Source organism: Bidens hawaiensis, unplaced genomic scaffold (assembly GCF_021521415.1).
Source record: "Bidens hawaiensis isolate Kalapana, Puna unplaced genomic scaffold, B.hawaiensis_p1.1 tig00003902_1, whole genome shotgun sequence".
NCBI lineage: Eukaryota > Viridiplantae > Streptophyta > Magnoliopsida > Asterales > Asteraceae > Bidens > Bidens hawaiensis.
The window spans coordinates 467514-478997 of record NW_027491226.1 but is presented as its reverse complement, the minus strand read 5'-3'; positions in this window follow the sequence as shown (position 1 = coordinate 478997).

Genomic DNA, 11484 nt, shown 5'->3' with positions numbered 1-11484 from the left:
AGATTCTAAAGTTCTTATTCTAATTTCTGAATTTCATTTATCGGGAAAAAGGGTTCTATCATAAGATCTTTAAGTTCTTCCCAAGACATACGGTTGGTTGCCTCTTGTCCCCGAATTTGCACAACAGTATTCCACCACATTAGCGCGTGGTCCACAAACGTAGAGATAGCAAATTTGACAATACAATCTGGTGGATATTTAGTGATATTAATGATGAATTCAGTCTTTTCGATCCACTTTACCAGTCCATTTGGTCCTTCAGTACCACTAAAATCAATAGGTTTATATAGCATGAAGTTCTTAAGTTGATATCCTTTTTGTAGGAGATTTGGGTTGTTATGACTTTTGATCAAGTTCGGTGGGGGATTATTACTATTGACAGTAGCATTAGTATTCAACGGGGGAGTATTAGTTGTGACAGTGTTAGTTTTTATCGGGGGAGCATTTGTAGTTGTATTAGTATTTGTCGGGGGATTAGTATTCACAGCCGCGTTAGTATTCGGCATTTGATTAGTATTCATAGTTATATTAGTACCAGCAGTGAATTGTGCTGCTATTGCCGGAAGTACTGTCTGTAATTGCCGAGCAATCATCTCGGCTACATCTGTCTCAAACAATGTGTTTGCTTTCTTCGGGGCCATTCTATAACAATAACCAGTTATACCACAATTAACAACAATTCACTTACACAGCTAAGCACAAAAAGAATCACATTAACAAGCAATCAGGTATTTCAAATAACTCACATGTATCACACAGATCTGTTCCCGAGTCTATATACTAAGGATAGTATATAGATTTAGCCTAACAAAGGCCAATGTTTGTATATATATCGAAAGTGGTCACCTAGTGACAAGTAATCTTAACCTAATAAGGGTCAATGTTTGTAATGAAATATCCAAATCGTCCTCCATATCAGCATAACACACTACCAAATGCTTGTACGGAGTATCGAAAGCTATATACAACAATACCGTACTATCCTTATCAATCCAAGTACACATTAAAACAATTATTAATGGTTCGCAACTCGTATGACAATTATTCAGGTACGATCTCATCATTGGGCAATTGTCTTTGTTCGGCCTCTCCCGTAAGTAAGTATCTGCCCGTTATGAGTTTAATCAGTGCGTTATAATGGGAATGCACATGTATATTCCACTTGACCTCTGGATGTTGTTAAATGTAACTATAGAATATATTCTTCGACTAGGTCAGTATTCGTAAGCATGCCGGATTTACTACAAGTGGTAATTTACTGGTTGGGGGTAAGTATGTCCCATTCCAGTCAGGGCACGTCATCAATTCGTGAGTATGAGGTTTCTTTTCTATAATAAACGATTGGAATGACAAAATGTAGGAGAGGTTGGAGGTTTTCGTACATAGACTATTTAAAGAATTTTGCTAGTTATGGAGGTTCGTCAGAGTCAGTTGTACTGGTGATATGTAAAGGGAATTATTATTATTGTTAGTATTTCTTTTTGAAATCTCATTAGTATCTGGTATGCACTGGCAGTCACGGTCTGTTATAAAACTTGGGGCTCAATAAGGTAATTATTATATTTCTAATTTAATAGTTCGGGCTCATCACTAGGCATTCTCCAAGAAATATTGTTTGTTTTCGAAAAACGAAAGTGAAGTGACGAACGAAAAACAGTTTAGTTTATTATTTAAAAACGAGTATATAAGATAAGTACTACACCTAAGCTGAGAAGTATTATATATATCTTTTTAAAATTATTATGTGTAGGTCGCACCTCCCACGGTTCTTTCCTGTACCTTGAATGTTAAGCCCAGTTGTGGTTCCGTCATATCCCAAGATTCAGTTCGAATTCGTTAAAGCTGTCTCGTATTCTCGTTTATAGGTAACACTAGTTCTTTATCTGACATAAAACTACCCGATCTCGATCTCTTTCGGTGCAAAAGTTAGTCATAAAATAACATTTTTTTGTTCGCTTGATCAGAGCGAAGGATATTATTAATTAATGCAAAAACAAAATATAATTATTTGTTATGACCAGGTATAATATTAATTATGATAAAATATAGTAGTAGTTTTAATAAATTAAAATTTTAATTACAATAAGGATTAATATTGATTATAATCGAATATAATTTTTGTTACGATAAGATTTAATATTATAGACAGTACGGTACGTACACATATCCGTATACCTTGTTTCAAATAAGCACGTATACACGTTTTCATATATACTCCACGTCACCTTTATGCACGTATGTTGCCATTTTTACCTATCGGTATGTTCCACGACTTCTCCCCGAATTCCCTTTTACAAGCAAGTATGTTATTACATTCCGGACCATAATAGCCCACTTGCCTTATGAGTTCATCCCGGCATCCATCAGTATATATCGTTACTTATTATTAATTAATCGAGCCTAAGGTTATATTATAGGTATCCTAAGGGATAACCAACTCCATTATAACCAATGGCTCTGATACCAACTTCTGTCACACCCCGTTAAGCGATTTGTGGAAGCGTAAAACGGTAATGTAACAGACACAACTGGTATCAAACACATTGTCATAAAGAAACATTACTAACTAATTTACAATATATTACTTTGTTCTAACATCTTTTACAAACTAGATGATACAATCAAAACTAGTCGTTAACTACTTCACTTCATACTCAAATGCTCACAGCATCGATCACAATCCAAACATGTAACATATAAGCAATCTACTCCACTTTTCTGATTACCTGAAAAGCACGTTAAAAACCGGTCAACTACGAATAGTTGGTGAGTTTCATAAGTTTTGACGAAATCAGTTGTGCGTACCAAACAGTCATAGTTTGCATATACGCGCGTATATAAAAATTGTATTTACGTTTGTACATATGTACACCCGTACCTTTGTGTGTACGTATGTATGCATGTAAATTTATAATATAAGTTCGAAATTACGATAAAATCGTAACTGTTTGTTCGCACTACGTACCTTTATTTTCCACAAAAATCAACCACTGTGGCTCCCCTTCCGCCCACAACGGTTCCACGTGACATCAACCACTGTGGCTCCCCTTCCGCTCATAATGGTTCCACGTGACATCAACCACTATGGCCCCCCTTCCCCCCACAATGGTTCCACGTGACATCAACCACTGTGGCCCCCCTTCCGCCCACAATGGTTCCACGTAAACTCAAACATTACACTGTGCATACACAAATAATTAGTATTTCCTACGCTTATCCACATAGTATGTGTTTGTGTGTGTGTGTGTATGTACATGTATAGTATTTTTCACGTATCACCAATCACTGTGGCCCCCCCTTCCGCCCACAACATCCTCGTGGCCTCCACTGCCCATGTTGTTTTCATGATCGTCACAAACTACATTATCCCCATGGCTGTCACCGACCACGTTATCCCCATGGTCATTACAGACCACGTTATTCCCATGGTCATTACAGACCACGCTATTCCCTTGGTCATTACAGACCACGTTATTCCCATGGCCATTACAGACCACGTTATTCTTATGGTTATTACAAACCAAGTTATTCCCATGGCCATTACAGATCATGTTATTCTCATGGTCATTACAGGCCACGTTATTCCCCAACCTGTTGTGTTTAACATTACATAGCATACTTGTATGAACACGTTGTCATGTGTAATTTTATTATGTTTTGACATTCGTAGTATCTCCATTTAATTTAATAATCAACAATACTATTCACCTTTCATTAGCACGTAGTCAATCATTATGTTTATAGGTACTTTTCGTATAAGGATGTTCAGATAATTTATATCTTTAACCGTTTTCAGATGGATAGCGTACATAAACATGCTTCTCACCCCAAAAGTTTATAAACAGTTTGAAAAAAGGGGTCATGAAACTCACAGTTTAATAGGTGCTCAGTGCGATGTCAGCTTGGGTCGTTTCCCTTGCTATAACTCAGTCCCAAAAATTAATATTGTAATAATATTAATATTTTAATATTATTATAATCCTTATACTAAATTGGGCTGTATAGCTAGTCTGGATATAGCTGTTACACCCAGAAAGTTTCAGTAGGCTTAGATTGTGATGTTGTTCGATATCTAATATTTAAAATCGAACTTGGCTCATTTTCCCCGTTTCACCAGCTGGGCCAAGTTGCTCGTTACGCGTTTGGGAAATAGTTATGAGTATGTAAACTTGGGTAAACGTGTTGGTTGATAAAATGATTAAGTTATAAAGAAAGATCACAATTTAGGGGTATGGATTCGCTACGAGGCTCCTTTCCGTTTATTCAGTTTGGTTTGGAGAAAAACGCGCACAATCAATCCAAATTGTCTGGATTTCCCACAAAAAGTTTGTTTTTACTTAATTAGTCTGAAAATATGCTTTTTGATCACTCATGATGTTCTGATATTCTAACAGGTTCGTTAATCGCAAACCCGTCGGTTTTTGTCAAAATTGATTTTGCTTAACATTCAAATTAGCACAATTAATGATTATTTTATCATTAATTTATGAAAATTTAGGCACTTATCAATTAAAATGTGTAGATTTTTATAAAAATATTTTTGGAATTATTTACTGATTTATTAATTTATACAAATTCATTTTATATGCTATATTAGCCCGAAAATCGTCCGTTTATACCAAAATATTTGTGAAAAATCTAAAAAATTCCTGAGTGATTAAAATACTTCCCAAAACAACCTATAAATTTTCCAAAAGCTAAAAATCTTACCAATTATATTTTATGAGCCAAAAACGACTACGAAAACACGAATAGGCGCCAATCCACAAAACATACCTAGGTTTTACAAATGACCCCAAATTTTATATGTAATCACAATATACCAAATCTGATTTCCCCGCAATATTTCATAATTTTTTAAGCATTTTGACTATTTTTCTCAAATAAAGGTCCCCATTCGGTAATAAATTCGTCAAATATTCTCGGATGGTCAAAAAATTACCAAATTTGGACAGGGACTCAATAATATTGTCCCTAATGTCCCCGGAAAATTTTATAACCTAACAATATGCACATCACAATAGAATACTAAACAGCATGTAATCGAGCGATTCGGCATTACCTTTGCGGCTTTCGTCCATTTTTGCCCTCTTAATCTAGTTATTTAAGCTAGGTACAAGTACTAAATCACAAAACAAGCATGTATCATCAACATAACAGCCTTTGAAGTTAGGGTTTCAGTTAGGGCTTTAAACCGAACTTTTGAACCGTAAAAATGTCGTTTATACCCTCCAATCCGTGTTTATGGCCAAAAAAAGAGTATGATTCTGATTACTAACCATGTGTAGGATCAAAATATTTTTTGGACCATTTTTAAGGTTTTTGCATGGTTAGGAATGATTTTTGACAATCATAGTATGTTTATATAAGATTAAACTTGTTTAAATATGACGTAAATGACAAAAATATGAGAGGTACCTTAAGGTTTTTGAAGAGTTGATGAAGTGCAGAGATATTTCCAGTATTTGGTGTTACTTTTCATATCCAAAATATCTTGATAGTTATTTAAATAATAAAAGTCACTTAGGGGGAATTTTTTTCCTCATTTGCGGCCGTGAATAATTAAGGCCCATTTGAGCCTCATTTGGCCCACAAGCCTCAATTTGCATGCCCAAGAGTGAAATCCCGGGTCCAAATTTATTTCGGGTTCGGTTTTTTGTGTGAAAAATATACCGGATACGACAAACAGTGCGAAAACGAGTGTTTTTCGGCTAGTTTATTGTAAATTTAGAAAAACGTACTTTTTGTTTGTAAAAATTGAAAATATTTTTATGGATCGCTTAAAACATCCCCAACAAGTTTTTGGTAGATCTTTTTTGGCTTAATAGATGATACAATGCTTGCTTTAAAACTCTCTTTCTCGTTTAAATCCTTAGCGGGTAGTTAAACGAGCATGTTTTCGTTTAACTTGTTTGCTATCATACTAAGGCCATAATGTCAATATACTGGCCTATATTAAACGTATACCACTTATAGATGGCCCCTTGGGATATCCAAGTCATAACCAGACCAGTTCGGTTAATCGTTCGTTCGTTACGCAATAAGCGGTTAATCGCTTATTCGATAAACGAGTACTAAGGCATACTCAATTTTGTCGCGAATGTCACATTAAAGATGGCTGAAATAACAACATGAGACACGTTGGAGTATTTATGCTACGGTATATTACAATTTTTAAAACAAATTATATCACTTGTTATTTTTTAAAAGTGATTAATTAGTGGGTTCGATTATCTTTATCACTAGCTTGGTGGAATATTAGGAGGCTGAGAAACGACATCATCTTCAAATAAAAAAGAAGTAAATTGGAGTTGTGAAAAAGAATATGAGTAGAGGTTTAGACCTCTTTATATTGCCAATAATTCGTTAATTATAACAGGGATGAGCAAAAATCGGTACAGTACCGGTATTTCCCAAATTTTACCTTAAATACCGGTACCGTACCGGTACCGGTATCGAACCGAATATTTCGGTACCGATACCGGTACCAAGATTTGGCGATTTTCGGGATCGGTATTTTCGGTACCGGTACCGGTACGGTACCGAGCTCATCCCTAAATTATAAGGTGGAATGGAGTAATTGCAAATGGCTAGTCAAGGGCAAGTTTTATGGGCAAGAATCATAGGATTGACCCAGTTGAACAGGTAAAATAATGTTTTGATGATGGGGGCTTGTCTAGGTTCATGGAATAATTTCAAAACAAGTCAAATGGCATGAAAATAAGCGAAAATTGGTGAGGAGGAGGGCCATCACCCGTTGCAAAGGACATGGAAGAATCTTTCGCATAGCATGGCATATTTACGAAGACCGCGTTGACTCGGGTTCGTCGTGTGTCACTAATGAAAGGGGAAGCCCCTTTGCAACGCGTGACAAACATGAAAATCAGAAAGTTTTGTTTTATTTAACAACTTTGGTACTTAGATTTTGGTAAAATGAATTTTAAGAAATTAAAAACATGAACTAGAGTTTGAGATTTAGTTCATAACATTACAAACATCAAAATTATTAATCGTACAATGAAGTTATGAACATGAATCACAATGACATGAAAATCAACATTTTGATTATTAAATGTGGATCCGAATTATATCGAAATCTTAAAACGGGTTTGGTAAACAAATACAAATTCAAAAATTGACAATTGTCATAGCAGGCCTTGTAAATACACATTTTTTCTTTAGTTAGTGTAAATCGCCTTTAGCTTATTATTCTTTTATTGCTTCATTCAATATCACTGTTGTCACACTTCAACCTAAGGGGGAAATGTCGAGGCTGGAACCGTTGGTTCACAGCTCACAAGGTACTATCATACAATTTAAATATGACGATATCTAAATATTTATTTATTAAAAAATTTCAATCATAAACACAAAGTTTAACGAATTATCAAAATAAAAATAGTTAAAAATATTCTTTTATTTTATTAACTAACGTCTCTCTAAGTGTTTCTTCATTTTAGTTTCAACCAATGATAACCTACAAATGCGTAAAAAATAATATTGATTTGTCAACACGATGTTGTGTGAGAAAAGTCACTAGGTTTGACAGTAATAATAATGCATAAGTAAAATAAGCAAAACTGATATTGTGAGTATAAATCAATTAAACCATGAGCAAATAGTTGTGTCAGTTGGCCATTGCCTAGCGAATCGGGCTTTGGCTATTACCACAAGCAGATACAAATGTGGGTGTCGGTTGACCATCGCCTAGCGAATCGGGCTTTGGATACTAAGACGGCGTATAATGATACTTTAATGTGATTATGATGGACCTCTCCGAATGCGATAAAGTAAACAATAAAACAATTAAACAATTAACATTTAATTGATAGCACACAACACTCATAGTTTGCTAGTGTGAATAATATATGTTATGTAAATACTGATAAGTACGTATCCATTCATGGAAGGATCATTTATGGAAGGATCATTCATAGAAGATCATTGTCGGGATTCTTACTCTTAGATCCATTATTCAGATAACTAGAATTTCGATAAAAAGAACTTGCTAGTTCACTAAAAAAAGAAAGATCATTGTCAATCTCAAAATTTTGATTTTCAATATCAAAATATATAGAATAAATGTCCCCATTATTCTCTTTAACTAAAAAAGTATCATCAGAGATGAAATTCCGAATGTCCTTGACGCCAAAAGAAAGATCAACATTACTGTAATTGTCATGACCACTCCCCAAAGCATTTAAAAGCTGTAAAAAATGGGGAATGACTTCTCACCTTATTACTTAGGCGAGTTTGCAAGATAAAAAGAATAAAATAAGAATAAAAGAGTAAACCTTCCTTTAACGCGCTGACTGAGTTAATCCGAACAGACTTTAAATTTAGAGACAACAAACTAAAATTATAGCCGAGAACATAGCAGCTAGAATCAATCAAAACGGATATCTAAAGCTTCGGTTATGAGATTTTCAGTAAATAAGCGAGCTGGTACTGACCAGAATCCAAACAGCAGGTCAAAAGTCGGGTTTTGGTCAGTACACTCAAAATCTCAAGATAAAATTAAAAGTCTTCTGTACTAAAAGTCGGTTCCAACCAGAAGTGATAGAAATCGATTGGTTAATTTTGTTGACCAATATGCCCTTAAACGGGTCGGAATCTAATTGACCCGTCAATTACCCACAATCATAGAAATTGATTGAGGGTTATTGATCACTGAACAATAAGGAATAACTTTACAGAAGACAACTTACCCGGAAAGTGCTTATACTGGTGAGAAAACGGAGTCAAACGCTGAGAAAATAACAAACTCAACTCGAACACGAACAATCTTGAATAAAATAGCAAAAACCAAAGAGGAAAATGTGTGTTTCTTGAGGATGGCTGCTATAATAGATATTAGGGTTTAGGGAAGAGGTTTGCAGATTATAATGGTCTTGTGTATATAGGATTAGTAAACAATGGCTAATTTTAGCCAAATAACTCGTTTAAGCAACAAGATCTCGTTTAATGACTCAATCAACTGAAAATCAATCAAAATTCGTTCTTGAGGAAGGGGCGAATGTATATAGACATGTACCAAGTCTAGGATGGTTTTCTTGGAGCTTAAAACACGCGATGTGGTCCAAAAATAAGCGATTTAGCATTAAAACACGAGTTAGGACTTAAAATAAATAAAATCTTGCTGATCTGATGGTCTGGCCGCACCCTGCGACCAGCTATGGGGGTTACTGGTAGCGCTACGCGGCGTGGGGGTATTCCTGACCACTTTTGTTTTGTCAATTTTGGTCCCTAAAGTTCCAAAAATGGTTTTTTAGCCATTTAAAGAAATTTTAAGAGTTTCTAAAGGCTATTTGGCATGATTGAAAGTTATGAAATTATAACATAAGTTAAACCAAGTTAAATACTAATAAATACAAGTTTTGAATAATTACTTTCACTATTTTATCCTTTTCCCTATGCTTCTTTTGCGTTGGCTAGCATAGCAAGCATGTCTTTAGTAGTTTTTTTCCTTGGGTCGACGGGTGATAGATGGTCTTATTGGAGAGTGAATCTGACTTAGTACAATTTGGGGAATTAGTGTTCACATAAGCAGCTTTTCCTTTCTTCTGGCATTGCATGTCACACCAGGGCACATGGGCCTAGACGCATGCCAGCCTGTTTCTATTCGGTTTATTTTTAATTTGTTTAGAGTCTTACGCAGCGGAATAATATATTTACTTAAAATATGTTTTTAAGGGATTTAAAGACCCTTAACGGATTTGTAAACATTTCTTTCAAATTTTATTTGAGCCGTCAGATAATTATGCCTAAGAACCCGATAAAACCATTAAGTTTAGGGTTGGTTTCGCTACTAGTTTTAAACAAGTAAAATTCTTATAAATCGTGTAGAATTGTTACCTATGCATTAAGTCTATTGTGATACACCCTTATCTGTTGTCTGACAGATTACCACTATGAGTTTTAACGGTCCCTTTTTACTGTGTTTTAAAAGGGAAAAACATACTACTTTTTTATGTACATCCTGACGTTTTAAAATAGAATATAGATTACATGAGTTGACTATCACATTTAAAGCCCCTATCACTATACACAACCATTTAACCCATTGGATTGGCCCACTGGTTTAGTGTGAATATTACTATTTAGGTTTGGCACCTCATTCATGGTTGGTCGCATCAACTATAACCTATATGTTAAATGAATGCATATTTCGATCTTTAAATAATGTTTTGTGATTTGTGATAAAGAATTAACCGAGGCATCGAATCAGTCAATAAGCACGATTGTGGACTCACTGTAATTATATAACATGCATCCGTAATAAATTGTTTATCAATGTTTATCTAAAAACTAGCGAGCTCACAAACTATTTATAGTTCACTTTTTTAACTATCTTTTCCAGATTCAAGCTGATTAGCTGGTGTGCTTTCGATATTAAGTGCTTCGTGTTTGAAGATCAAGTTTATAACTTTTGAACTAAGTATCGAATGTAATGGCTAGGCGTACTACCTAAAATCAACCTTGTAAAAGTAACAAGTATTTTAATGAATATGATGTGTGCGTGTACGTTAGTTTTCTCAGTTAACTATGTGTTATTGAACCATATGTTGTTGCATATCATGTTTCAGCTTTAGCAGGGTATGACACTCTTCCAACATGAAATTCAAGCAAACAATCACCACCCCCTTTTGTCAAGAACATATACAAGATGTGTAAGACCTAACATCTTTGCAAATGTTGCTATCGATTAAGGGCTCGATCAACTCGTGACAGTGATGAGACGTGTAGTCATATTGCTCATGACGACTGTCTAATATGGATAACTTTCGGTTAACATTTTTCTTGTATTTGTTTAAAACTCCAAATGCTTGAAGCTTTTACTTAACGACAGATCTATGGTTTTTAAAGCAAAGTGTTGTTACCATATGACAAAGGAAAAATATACATAAAAATATGGAAGACAAATGAACCCGAAATCAACAGGTAAACTCAAAACATAGAACATCTTGGACGGGTATTGGGTTACGTGATTAGTTTTTAAAAACTTTTGCAAGTATGAGATATGTGTGGTATTATGTGACACTCAGCCCAATTACCCTAAAACTACATATCTGTTTCATGGACATACCCGCAAGCATTTTCTTTTTAGATTTAAATTTCTTCGGTCATCATCGGGTAACTGATTACTCTATCAATCCACTAGCCTTCCGGTCTTTACATTTCTAATTTCTTTGATTAGTAAAATAATATGAAAACTAGAACACTGAAAAACGTACTTGAAAATCCCAACTAGCATTTCAGTACCCAACTAGTAAACCGAGCATAAGACACGGTTTCATAACACGACTCTAGAAACTGAAATTACCGATACCCGTTGAAAATAATATCATCTATTTTTAGGAAGGAGTGAAAATCAAAGTCGACTTTGAAAAGAAGAAAACAAGAGGCGAAAGGAAGAAAATATATCATCTTATCGCGCGCAGGTGCTGCGAAAACACCGGCAGATCATCAGCGTACCCAATTTTG